Source organism: Passer montanus, unplaced genomic scaffold (genome assembly GCF_014805655.1).
Source record: "Passer montanus isolate IOZ18808 unplaced genomic scaffold, ASM1480565v1 scaffold28, whole genome shotgun sequence".
NCBI classification, from domain to species: domain Eukaryota; kingdom Metazoa; phylum Chordata; class Aves; order Passeriformes; family Passeridae; genus Passer; species Passer montanus.
In genome coordinates, this window is record NW_024367483.1 from 7,333,806 (window position 1) to 7,347,326 (window position 13,521).

The 13,521-nt window shown below is 38.2% G+C and overlaps 1 protein-coding gene across 5 annotated transcripts in view; it reads right to left on the reverse strand.

Annotated features, from left to right (window-relative positions):
* ROBO2 (roundabout guidance receptor 2) overlaps window positions 1-13,521 on the reverse strand; it is a 434,381-nt gene that overhangs the window by 19,002 nt on the left and 401,858 nt on the right. The window lies entirely within an intron of this gene.

The window sequence follows — 13,521 nt, forward strand, 5'->3', positions numbered from 1 at the left end:
TGAAACATTAAATCAGGTCTAATTCTCAGAGGCAGGCAAATGTCCTCCCAAGGTACCCACTGATAAAAACTGCTTTAAGACACACCACAACAAGAGAAATAGGGAAACTTGGCATTCTTTTGTCTGTAACTTTTATAATTACAATTATTCCATCTGTTGCGATAAAACTACTGTATGCCATGTAACTCCTACCTGCTCTTTGTGCTGAACAGTTGTGTCATAACAACTCCTCAGCCTTGAACAGGGAAGGAAAACTGTTCTGCAACCATATCAAATTTATCTCCTCCTGCTTTCCACTTTCATGTTTTCTGAGCCAGATTCTCATTTTAGGGGCTCCCATATGCACTGTATATCTGGAGTAACTCCAGCAAGATAAACATAACTGATTTTGCAAGCTATGTAGCTTTGTATCACTGTATACTTAAGGGCTCTCTTTTCTCAGGAAATAAAAATGGGGGTTAGCAATTAAATGCTAACATTTTCCAGTTAGCTTTCAGTACTTTTATTTGTTAAAAATATCTATTCTGACCTCAGATTTATTTACATATTGTTTTATATTTCATATATATATATATGTGTGTATGTATAAACATATATACACTATTCAAGCTATATGATTTTTCTTAAAGAAATATCTTTGATGCTGTTCTATGGAGCAGATGATTAAAAGCCTCGGAATTTAAAGAGCACAGTTCATTTACTACATTCACTTCCTCTTATTCTGATACTTTTATTCTGCTAAGTAGACTTAATATTTAATTATAACTGATGAAAACTAAAAATCACCATCTTTGACTTTCTTTTTTCATGTCGTTCCTGTGAAATTCTGGAGATGCTAACATCTTAATTCATTTAGAAATGCTAATTAAAATTCTTACATATGTTAATGCTATCTGCATAAGCCAGTCCAAAATTCTGCTCTTTCAATGTGGCTCTAGGCCCAAATGGTGTAAGAAATTATAGAAAGTAGCAAAATGGGTGGTTTCTATTTTTCTGGTCAACTGGGTCCATGATAGGAAGGAGATCTCTTTATCCTCTGGTTAGCTTAGACCATGGTCTGTCCTGCGAATTATGTTTTCTAGTAAAACCTCCTTCCAAAAGATGTGCTTACTTCCAACATGCTATCACATATAACCTCATCTAGAAAGGCCTAATTGGGAGTAATATGCAGCTCAGCATCCTATTTGAAATGTTCTCAGTGCCAAGAGGGCAAAATGAAAAAGTAGCTGTAATCTCTCTAACATGTTGTTTCACATTAACACACACATGTTAGGATAACATTTCACTATTTGACTTCAGAGATTTTGTGACTGTCTCAGGCTTGGTGTTCTACCTTCTGACTGTTTTGCACCCTGAGGAGGGCACTGCTCTCAGGCAGGCTTGTTACCAGCTGCCCATCTGTGCCAGCTATCAGAGGTTACCACATTTGAAGCCCTCATTTTGACATTCCCTAACCCTCCTCTATAAAAAACCTCCCAACAAACCAAACAAAAAAACCAAAAAAAAGAAGCCCAATTGAATTCATATACTCTGAACACAATACCTTTGCTAACCTAGCTCATTTTAACTGAAATTGGGTTACAGAACACACGCCCAAGCAGCTAATTCTGGAGCTGGGAGAAAGCAAGGAATAAGCATTTGGGAACATTAACCTCTATAGCTGGCACAGCTGCAGCCAGACAAAGACAAGTGATCAAGCCCTTTTTTCATGGATAAGGATAACACAGCAGATGAACACAGACGAAATATTAAGATTTCATTTAAAAATAAAAAAAGACTCCTAATGCAAAGAAATTCAGATGTGAGCCTGAAATTCCATCGCAGCTCACAGCATGCTGCACAGATGTTTTGCAAAAATAAACTCACAACATGCAAATGCAACTAGTGAGTGCAGGACACAGATTCTTCACACTTACTCTTTTGACTAAAGAAATGTGATTATTCACTCAGAATGCTGGTTTTAAAAAGAAATAGACACCAAACATTCTCTTTTATCCCTTCACGAAAATGAGGGAAAATAAATAGCACTGACCTAAATCATACATGGGGCAAACACAAATGATGTGCAGACTCCCATAGCACATTTTTCAATGCACTTAATAACTGATCAGAGCATCCTGTATTTGTATGCAGCCCTGCCAGTAAGAACTGCTGAGCAGTGTCAGACTTTCTGCAGCAGATTTAGTGTGTTTAAGTGGAGACAAGGATGAATCCACTAATTCTTGATTTAATTTCCCAAGGGTGTTAGAAAGGAAAGCTGTTTTAACTTCATGGCAAATCACATGATGGCTTCTGGAAACTGGAATCAAAGTGTCTGGCAGGAGAGACACATTGCATCTGGATTCACCAGTGCCTCTCATGCTTGGCAATCAAACATTCCCACGTGAGGCTATCAACCTGGACACCTCCTTTAGCATCTACCGCTGAGAGCATTTCACAGCTGTTCTAAATGGGTGAAAATAACTGTCCAGACTGCAGAGGAATAAAGAGCCAGGACCTTCAGGCTCCCTCCAGAGCAATGGGCAGGATAACCCTGCTGCTCTGCACTGCTGGCACCGTGCTGCACTCTGGGGGGCTGCAGGGCTGTATCGGGGGTGTCTGACCCAGCCACCCTGCCCTGCGAGGGGACACGTCCTGATCACACTGCAGGGAGCAGGGGGAGATTTTTTTGCAAAAAAACCATTTGCTGAGGTTTCTGTGAGGAAAAGGAGGGAGGGCTGTTTGCTTACATGTGGGTTTCTATTTTATTTCCATTTTGCCTGCTGGATCATTAAGAGAGTAAGAGGGTAATAATCATAAAGTCTTTGCCACAACCGCTGGATCCTTTTTGGTACCCTGTGTTCTAATGGTCTGTGAGGATTTACACACACACTCACTTTAAGTGCATTTGTGACCTAATCAAGCTAGGAAAATACAGCTGACAAGGGGGCTCTCATCCTTCAATTGCAGTTTCCATTCACATAGCTACAATAAAAAATCATATTTATTCTAATATGTGTCGTATTTATTCTGTGTTTTTGTGTCTGTTTACTTCTGTTGTGAGTGAGTTTGTGGTGGAAACTGCACTTCTCAAATATTTGATATAAGTGACAGTAATTTTGGTGAATCTCTGCATTAATTTTTACTGGACTAAACACCACCAAAAACAGGTTGGAAAAGATTTGCTCCTTTCCTTCAGAATCTGGGAGACTCTTCAAGGAAAATAGTATATTTTAAGTTATAGTTTGGACAGATGTGTCCATACTATATGAGTTTATGTTTTTTCTTGTTTTGGTTAGCTTCCCTTTTTTTTTTTTTTCTTAAGTGATAAGACAGATTTACTCAATTTTCCATCAATAGAGGGAAACAACTGAGGGTTTCAGCTATGGTGATATAATCTTTTAAGGATGACTATGTCTGACCAAAGCCAGTGGTAAAAATCCCTGTGATTTGAAGAAAGCTGGATTTTACAACTTTGCCATCAACTCTTTCCCTTATTCCTATTATTCCTAAAAGGCAGTCCTTGCCATGAAATTATTTCATGAAGAAAGCCTATAGTTTTCAGCCCCAACATGTGAGATTTTCTCTTAAATGCACACATTTTACTGAAGGAGAGACTTCATACCAGACTAATAGTGTAAAAAATTTAAATTATAGGAATATTATGGGATCTGTAATCCAGAATTAGCTGAGGAAACATAACAAAAAATATGACCCAAGTTTATACTCTGCTATTTGATTTGTGGATTTAAATAATTAGTTATTGCTGCTATTTTGAGAAGACTAGGAAATGCAAATGTATCCTTTTCTTACCAGAATAAAGATAATATTTCTTCAGATTTTTAAAATAGAAATAAAACATATGGAGCTTTAAAAATAAAGAACTAAAATATACTTAGCTTTCATTAATTAATTTCAGAAGATTGACTATTTTCAAATGTAATATCCATTTTACCTGTGTTACATTTTACTTGGCAGATTCAGTTGGCATAACCAAAATTAAATGCTATCAAAATACATTAACTTATTAAGGATTTTAAATAAGCTATTAATTCAACTTTAAACAGTTTGTATTGTTAACAATCAAAGCACACCAATTCACCCCATGCTTAGAAAAACTTCACAGAAAAACACACTTTTACAGAATGAAATGCAACAGAAGAGCAGGGATGGAGGTTATAGTTTAAACGTGAAGTTCATCACTGGAAATGTGAATGATTGTGAGGAGATTTTTCAGAAAATGAAATCATCAAAGGCTGTAAGGCAGAATTAGTAATTCTTCACTAAAATATTAAATGAGCATACGTCAGTAAATCTAGAGCAGTCAGCACTGAGGGGAACTGCAGCAGACCAAAGGTGCAGATTAAAAGCTTGTGCTATTCACTACTTCAAATCACTAAAAACAAAACACAATGCAAGGTTTCATTTAAAATAGACTGAAAGAAGTATCTCCATCCACCTTATCCCATGCATGTTAGACAAGTGTGAGCCGCAGTTTCACTGAAGAGAAGGACAGGCAGAGACACCCTTCATGCAGAAAGCATCAACTTGGAGTCTACAAACCTGTTCTTGTCAGGCTGGTTCCATCCAGCCTAAACCCAGCTTTATCTGCTGCTGCAACCAGTGCTTGTGCAAAAGTGCCGCTGGTAAAGATGGAGTCATCTGAGGAGCTACCTACACTAGATCTATGACTAGAAAAGTTACGGTCCTCATCAGACGCAGAACCCCATCCATTTACCATTGAACCTAAAAACAAATGTAGGGGGCTAGTGAGTGGTGCACATTTGATATTCTTTGTTCATCTAAAGCTTAAAGACCCACTTAACACGTCCTTTTTCAACAGGAAACCCAAAATTCATTTGACAGAGCTTGGTACAGAAGAGCAATATTGATCTAAACTTAAAGACCCACTTATTGTGTCCTTTCACAACACAAACCCCAAGGTTTATCTGACAGAGTTTGGTACAACAGAGCACTATCAGAGCTAGGTGAGATCTCACTCGTAGCTGGCTCCATGTAGCTTTGCTCCTGTAAATAAAATAAGATATATTGTCTACAAATTCAAAGGCTCCACAGTAAATCCTTTTGAAAATTAATGTGGTTTTTTTTTCCCTGTGATTGAATTGACTATGGCTGGTTTTATTATTTTGTTTTACTTGACTTGTTACAAATCAGGATCTAGTTTGATATTTGCCAAACCATGTCTTAATTTTGGACTGCATATATGTAAGTCTCAGTAGATATGGCTAAAGTCAGACCTGGGCTTCAAGAGCTATTCTGAACAAGAATGGCCCCTTGTAATTTTGTCAATCAAAACCTTAAAATACATGAGCAGTGTCTGAAAATAGCTGATCTAAAGTAGTTCACTATACTGGACTAAAGTAGCTTCTTTAAAAGGTTAGAAATAATTAAGATTCAAGAGCAGAGCAAATATATTGTCAGATTTAACACTGAGTCAGTCGCTAGACCAGGGTTGGCCCCATGGTACCTTCTAACTATGGATTACCACCACTGCAGCAGAGGAAAGTGAAAACAACATCATAAAAACACATTCAGAAAACCAGATACCAAAAAAACCACATGAAAGAAATGTAGAAATCTTGGCATAACTAAAATATGAAGAGCAAAATAGAGAAGGAAAGATAAATCTTATTTGCTCTTTGCTTATATTTTTTAAATTTTTTTCTGAAGCACGAATCAAGCATCAAGCATCAGCTACCCATCAATTTCAAAAGCTATTGCTTGCTTCAATTTTTTTTTTTTCAAAGTACTGTAATTCTGTTTCTTTCAGGGTTTCAGATGGAGATGGTGGCATTCTGTACTTCTAAAATGTCCCAGGGTCCTTCTGCACCATGCAGTAGAGCAGGAGGCAGAGGGAAGAGCCAGCAGCAAGCACTTTGCTCCAGGAACAGGGCAGCCCTGGGAAATGAGCCACCAAACCCAGGTGAGGTGCAGAGTCAGCAGAGTGCTTTTGGGACCTGAACTGCTGCATGGCATTGCATGGTGCTGTGTGCATACAGCGTGTTGCTCTGAGATAGTACAGCCTCCACACCCATCTCAAAATACCTGAAATGTGCAACAGCTTTTAGCAACAGCTATATGTTGGGGGAAAAAAAAAGCCCAGTGAACCTGTGAGAATCTGCAGAGAACTGGTTTTCAAAGACACAAAGGCACGTGTGGAGGGATGCATCATGGACCTGACTTTACTAAGTTAGCAGAGCTGAATTTCTGTAAATGCACATAAAATGTGTAGCAGAACAGTACCCTTTATAAATCCATGTCCAAGAAAGCACTGCTGTGTTTAAAATTGCTAAGTAGTAAATCAATAACGACCTGCTTATTAGTTAATTGATAGGCTAATTAACTAATGGTGGTGTCAAATATTAAAAATGTCCTGCAAAAATAGGTCATGAGTGCAATTAATGAATCCTGGAATTCAGTAGCATGCTGCACCACAAAGCCCAAGAACAGTGGATTATTTTGTGATGCTGCAGTGACCAAACCTTTTAATGTCAGAGAAGTGGCAGGCTATAATAACAAAAACCCATGCACTCTTCAGATACAAGGAAAGAAACCAAAGAGGTCGGTGGAGGTCTGACAGGCAGGAAGTGTGTTAAGTGCAACAGAGAGTGACAGAGTTTGATTCTACTTGCCAAAAGCACACATAAAATTGTTATTTTCCAAACAGACTCGACCTGATGCAGACAGATGTGAGGGAGCCCAGATAACAGCAAGGGAAGGCTAAAACTGAATTTCCTCTGAGAAGACATTTTCTGAAATAACAATCAAAGTGCAATAGGCCATCATAGAGAATGGAGAGCAAAGACACTCAGCAACAGTTATTGATGATGTATGAAAAGAGATACTACAGATAAAACACTTAATGAAGATGTAAGAAAATTAAATGCTATAACTGAGGATTTCAAACAATCACTTATAGACACATTCCACAAAATATGTGAGCACAAGCTGAAGCATAAAAATGTAACTAGAGCTACACACATCAAAGGATGATACTTAGATGCTAAAATTTTAACATGTGTGCCATTAATTTCAGGGCCCAAGGGTTTTTTGTTATGCATTCTATTGTCTATGTAGAGACATATAAAACCATATACAGAGCACTTTTTGTTTTCAGTGCCATGGTCTGTGAGACTATGGATGTTTTAAAAGAACTTTTCATTTCTATTTGCTCACATTGCTTTGTCCATTTGCTAACCACAGCTATTACACAACATGCAATGGTAAATTTGGGGGTGACAATTTCAAGGTATGTGTAGTAGCTGTTTTTCATTTGCTTTGTTAATCAATCAGAAAATCCCCCTCATTTTAGGTATGAAATATACTGAAATTCTGCAAAAGCCCACAGTGTGTGAATACAGCTATTGTTCTACACACTCATAGACATGCCAGTTTTCCTAAAATTACCTACATTTTTATTATCAGACTGCCAGTTTTCTAGGCTAGCCCTATAAAAAAGCTCTGTTCCCCAACTCCTCCACATTCTCAAGGCAAGGGAATGGGAATAGTGTGCTCTGGCTATGGATCACTCCCTCTTCCCCTCTCTTCCAGCAGCTGTTCTGGGAGGCACCTGTCAAGCTGGAAACATGGCTCCGTCCTTGCAGGCACATGGGTTTTACTGAGTTGTCATGACCCCAGCTGGAGTTCTGCATGCATTTCTGGGGTCCCTGGCACAAGGCAGACAGGGACCTGTTCAAATGTGTCCAGAGAGGAGCCACAGCAATGAGAGAGTGCTGGAACCCCCCCTTCTGTGAGGACAGGCTGGGACAACTGGGATTGTTCTCTGCAGCCTGGAGAAGAGATGGCTCCAGGGAGATCTTCCTGCAGCATTTCAATACATAAAGTGGGGTCATTACAAAGTCATTACAAAGAGGCTTTATGATAAGGCCTGTAGTGACAGGACAAGGAGCAATAGTTTCAAACTGAGAGAAGGTTTGGATTACATACAAGGAAGAAATTCTTTACCGTGAAGGTGGTAAGGTATTGGAACGGACTGCCCAAAGAAGATGTGGATGTCCCAGTCCTGGAAGTGTTCAAAGCCAGGCTGGATGGGGCTCTGAGCAACCTGGTCTGGTAGAAAGCATCCCTGTCCATGGTGGGAGTGATGGAACAAGATGACCTCTAAAAGACCCTCCTAGTCCAAACCATTCTCTGTTACTTCTGGTTGCTGGAAGTAACTTTTTATATAGAAAATGCTTCTAACTGCTGTAGTCAGCAAAATACCCTGAGACACATACAGCACCCACAGCTGTGTGTGACCAGGGAGCTCAAGGCAAAATCTCTACATTATTTCTACTGATTCCTGAGCTATTCAGTTTCCCTGCATAAACAATTTCTTTTCCCCAGCAAAACCTGCAGCAGCAAATCCCACTTTGCTCTGACCTGCAGAGGTGTAGACATTGCCCAGAAGGCATGGGAGTGCTGGAGCCCAGCCCGGGCACTTCAGGCCACCACACAGCTGTGTTAGCACAGCACACGTGGGGACTGCTTGTTTAAAGGCATCCACTGGCCTCTTGCTTTCCAAATCAGATGCACATTTGTTTTTCTCTGAATAAGGGCAGAATAAGAGATGCTGACGTTCCTTTCAGATCAGCTGTGCATTTTGAAATGGGATGAAGCAGGCTTTTAGTGTCTCCTTTACATGCAGCTCACTATGTGTTATCCAAGAGTACATTTGAGTTTTTACGCTTTCTGGAAACTGTAAATTTTACTCTTGCTGACAGCAGCAGTAAATGCTTTATGCAGAACAAAATCAGCTCTGTGAAAAGTTGAACTCTGTTTTCTTGCTCCATAAAATATCTCTTGGTGCTAATGCAAACAGAAAGCTCCTTTGCTCTCAGGGAAAGGTGAGGGGAACAGAGGTGCCAGCTTCCAGTAGACTGCATGCTACTGCTTTTAGTGGCATTTTGCTGGCAATAAAAATGCTATTTTTTCTTTGTAAAGTGTACTGTTGCTTCACTTAAAAATAATAATAAAAAAAAGTCTAATGCACCTGTGAAATAAAAGCTGCTTACAACAAACCTGGCACTTCTGAGAATTCCATTAGATACTCTTCTGCATCTACCAGCCTCTGTGTGCTTACTTCATGTGTTTTCCTTTACAAGACCATCCAACACATATTGATGTTAAACCCCTGCTCCTCTGCAGTTTTTTAATGGAACAGGGATAGACTGCTTAGGTTTCTGAAGTGTGGATGATGTCTTTGGGGACTGATGTTACTTCAGCTCAAATCAGTTACAGAATTCTTTTAGCCTTTGTAGAGGAAAAAGATATTATCTTCTTTTGGATATGTCTGACCACTGTCATAATTACACAGCAAGATTGCCCACTGATTTTGGTGGAAGTGATGGAATAGAAGGGGCAATATTCATTGTACCATCAAAATAAAGAAGAATAATAGAAGTGTTTGAATGCAGAATCTAAATATGATCACACTTCCAAAATCTAGACTTTGTTTTTTACTGTCCTCTGCCATAAATACCCATATATTTAAATGTATACACCTGGAATTAACCTCTAAGTTTTAAATGTTTTATTTTTTGGGCAGAAAACACTAAAAAAAAAAGAGGAAAATAACCATACATAGCTATTCAGCACTTCACAGGTCCAATGATAATTAATGACCTTCATAAACATCTAATGAAAAATGAATTTACGTCACTTAGCCAAATTTATTTCTGTTTGCATTCCATCCTTCTAGATTTTTTTTTGTTTCCATATTGCTGAAAGGCACAAAAAAATCTCAAATTTATTCAAGCTGTTAGAGAAGAAATGCGCACAGAACATTAAGTAGTTGCTCAAATGTTGCTGAGCAGTAAAATACTATGATAAAGTGGCAACTTGCTGTGTCTCTATTACTTCTTCAGCACTAAAATTAATTTATGATCAGTCATCAATTCATTTACATGTCATTTTATGCTAAATCTATCGTTGCTGATGAATGCATATCCCTAGATCCATTAAGCTAGAGTAAAGTCTGTGCTTTATAATATGACCCTGCTAATTGTTGCATTACCATTTTTATGAGATACAAAAAGTAGCAGTTTCCTATTTTCTGAGCACATATTTAATCCATGAAGCACATTCTTCCTATTAAATGCAATCTGTCTAGCTGCTTATAAAACAGAATATTTTGCAATAGGTATCCCTAAGCAAATCAATACAAATATTGAGCTGAGCCATGGTAAAATATGGCTCATGAAAATGATATTGTGCAGTTTTCAAGAATTATTCCATTTGTGCTCAGACACAGTGAATGATCAACTTTTTCCATACAGACAGTGATCAGTGAGTCTTTTAATCAAGACCAAAACATGTCAAATAAGGGATATTCTTCCTTGCTGAGCTACACAATCTGAAGAGATTTTTATGATTTAGATCTATATAATTCTATTGAAAAAAAAATGTAACCCATTTGTTGAGGCATTGTTTACAAGAATAACTCTCTGTTTATATCAGTTTGTATCAGTTAGATAGAAGAGGTCTTGCTCTAATTTCCATGCTAGTTAATGATTCAAACTCTTCCCTCAGTCAAAATGCACCAGGACTGAAGATACACAGCACTTACTACCAGCTTCACTGGTCCTTCAGGAGGAGGAGAGAAGGAGAGGGCAAAGAAAACCCCCAAACCATAACACTTTGACCTGAAGAAACCTAGGCTTGCTCTTAGTGATTTCAGTGAGAAGCAAATTAATTTCTTCTAAAATCATCACATGCAATTAATTAAGTCTATTAAAGTAGAATAATGCAACAGACTCTTTGTGGCTATTCATGCCATAACTCTGCACAGCAATTAATTATAAAGGCAAACATTAAATATAAGAGAAAGAAAAAAACATATTTCATTGTGTCTCTGAAAGCAAAAAATAACCCTAAATAATTATGAATTAGAAGTCAAGTAAGGAAAAATTTTACCAGTGTTTTTTGGTTCTTTCTTACTATTTTTTTTTTAAGCAGATTCAGTGACTCAATATCCTAACAAACCATACTGGGAATGAACCAAAACCTTGGCTTCAATTTCATACTACCTCCCACAAATGTGCAAATTTAAACCTCCCTCCTTGAATTCGCTTTGTGATATCTGGAGAATGTTAAGATACAGTTCCTGTGCACTCCTCCTTTCTTTTCACTTTATTATACACGTCAACATTATGTCTCTACCACCTGCAAGGAGAAAAGCTTAATAGTGCAGATTAAATCCTTGTCTGCATCTTCAGTTAGCTGTGACTAAAACTCAAGGGCCTGGAAGACAACTTGACTTTTAAACAGTTTAAAGGAGCAGCACTGTTGTGTCAGAGGGATTCAGTAGTTTGTGCTTTGGCTCACGCAGTGCCAGTGCTTCCCCTCGGAGAATCCCGCATTTGGCACTGCAGGAAATCCTTGTTCTCAGCTCAGCCATGAAGAACAAAGCCCCATTTCAGTCCAAGAGTGGGTATCTTTGAGGCATTGCTGAGGCTTGCTAACACTACAGGGTGAGGAACCTCGCCCTGCTCGCGCCACAGCAACTCTCATTGGAGGAAGTCTGGACCAAGGGATGTCAGTTTAGATTTCTCACAAACACTGAACTCCCAGGGCACTTCAGAATGAACAGAAATATTGCTTCATCTGGGTCAGCTGTTCTCATCTGCCTCTATTTTCAAATATGTTTAGAGAAGTGAAAACGTGATCTATAAATTTCTAGAAAAATGCTGGCTGAAGTCACCAAAGGCTCTGTGAAAAGTAGCTTATATATTCTCAGCACAAGAAAGAACAATTTAGTTGTTCTACAGTATTTTAAAAGCAATCAAATTGAAGAATGAGAAACAGCTTGGGAACAACTGAAGCAATTTGCTATACACTCCTTAACGCCATTAAACACAGCCTAGAAAAGTTAACAGAAAGAGAGAAAGAAAAATTAAAATTATCTTTTGAAAAACAAAATTTGCCCAAGTATAATAGGCAATTTCTTTCCACTCTTAGAAAAAAAACAAAAGCAAAACCAAAAAAACCAAACAAGCCCAATACAAACTCTTCTAAAATCAAGGTTTTACCCATATAGTAACTGAGAAAAACAGTAGTTTTGTTATTTGGAGATTTTGCCATCTTACAGACCCTTGAGGCTAACACACTGGGTGTACTTCTGTAAGGCTATCATTCCTTAATTAAGTCAGTCTAAATGTTGGCTAAGTGCTATAGGGGCAGTCTATAATTTTACTTCCCCTCCAGCTTCCTGCAGTGCCAGCACACACCCTGCCATACAGTGAACCAGAGGCAAGGCATCATCCAGCTAGTAATTAACAGTAAAAGAAACTGCAAAAGAATAACCTTAAAATTTCAGCTGGATGAGGCCACATGAAGTTACTGGTGGTGATGAGTGGAAGCACATTTAGATCACCTTAAGTATACTCCCAGTCTACATTATGAAGTTCTGCCCAATGTCTTCCAAAGTATCAAGAAGCCTTTAACAATTGAGTAATTAGACATTTAACACTCCAAAAATTAAACAAGATTTTGAAGGCTACTCAAAAAGTAAAAATTTTAATAAGCACTAAACTTTCAAATTGGAGCAGGAATACAACTATTCCTTATTTGCTCTAGGGAGGGTGATCCAAACTATTAGGTGAAGATGCAAATGTGGAAACATTCATTTTCTGATTTACAGATACATAAGCATTGCCATATTAATATCTACCAAAAGAAAAATGTATACCAACCTGTTTTTTTTTAATTTATTTATTGCTGTTCTACCAATCTAAAACTCTTAGTGAATTGCAAACAGAAAGGCTTCTGAGCCATTAGTGAGATATGCAAAAATATGCAGAATTATAGCCTGAAGGAGATTTCACTAGAAATTCAAGCAAAGTGAGTTAACATACGCATGCACTAAAAAGTTAACCTTCTCAGTTCAGGGATTTAAACTTCAACTCTATGGCCTTCAGTTGGATCTGGATTTCAAATTGCAGCAGCAGAGATACAATTTGTAAATCTTAATTTGATTGGCAAGCAGTCTGGCTCTAGGGTGAAGGAAAATATGGAAAGTGGGATTAAGCTACACACTATTTCATTCAACAAGGGAAAGGAAGAAAATGATAGTATTGATGCTCCATCACTGTCATATTCCTGCAGTGTTTTCAGAACACCAATCTTTAAGTATGAGTGCGAAAGCCTTGGAATTTCAGAGGTCCAGACAAAGAAGGAACTCAGTGGTGTTATGGCAGGAAGTTGTTCTGAACAAATCTCCCTTGTTCAGAACAATGAGTGTTTGTCTGCTGAGATCAAAAACTGAAGCAGCACCCACTAACACCGTGACATTGGGGATATTTGGGTCTCCAGCACACCTTCACATTATGGACACAGCACACTATACAGAGGCCCTGGTTCAACCTAAAGGGAACAACACTGATGTTTACAAATAATGCATGATGTCCATATAAAATCCGTGTTTTTTTGAAAAACAATGTCTTTCACTGCCTACAATTCACCAACAGCACTTTCATTCATTCAGATTCCATGCACTGATTTATTATAGCAGGCCTTTCTAGG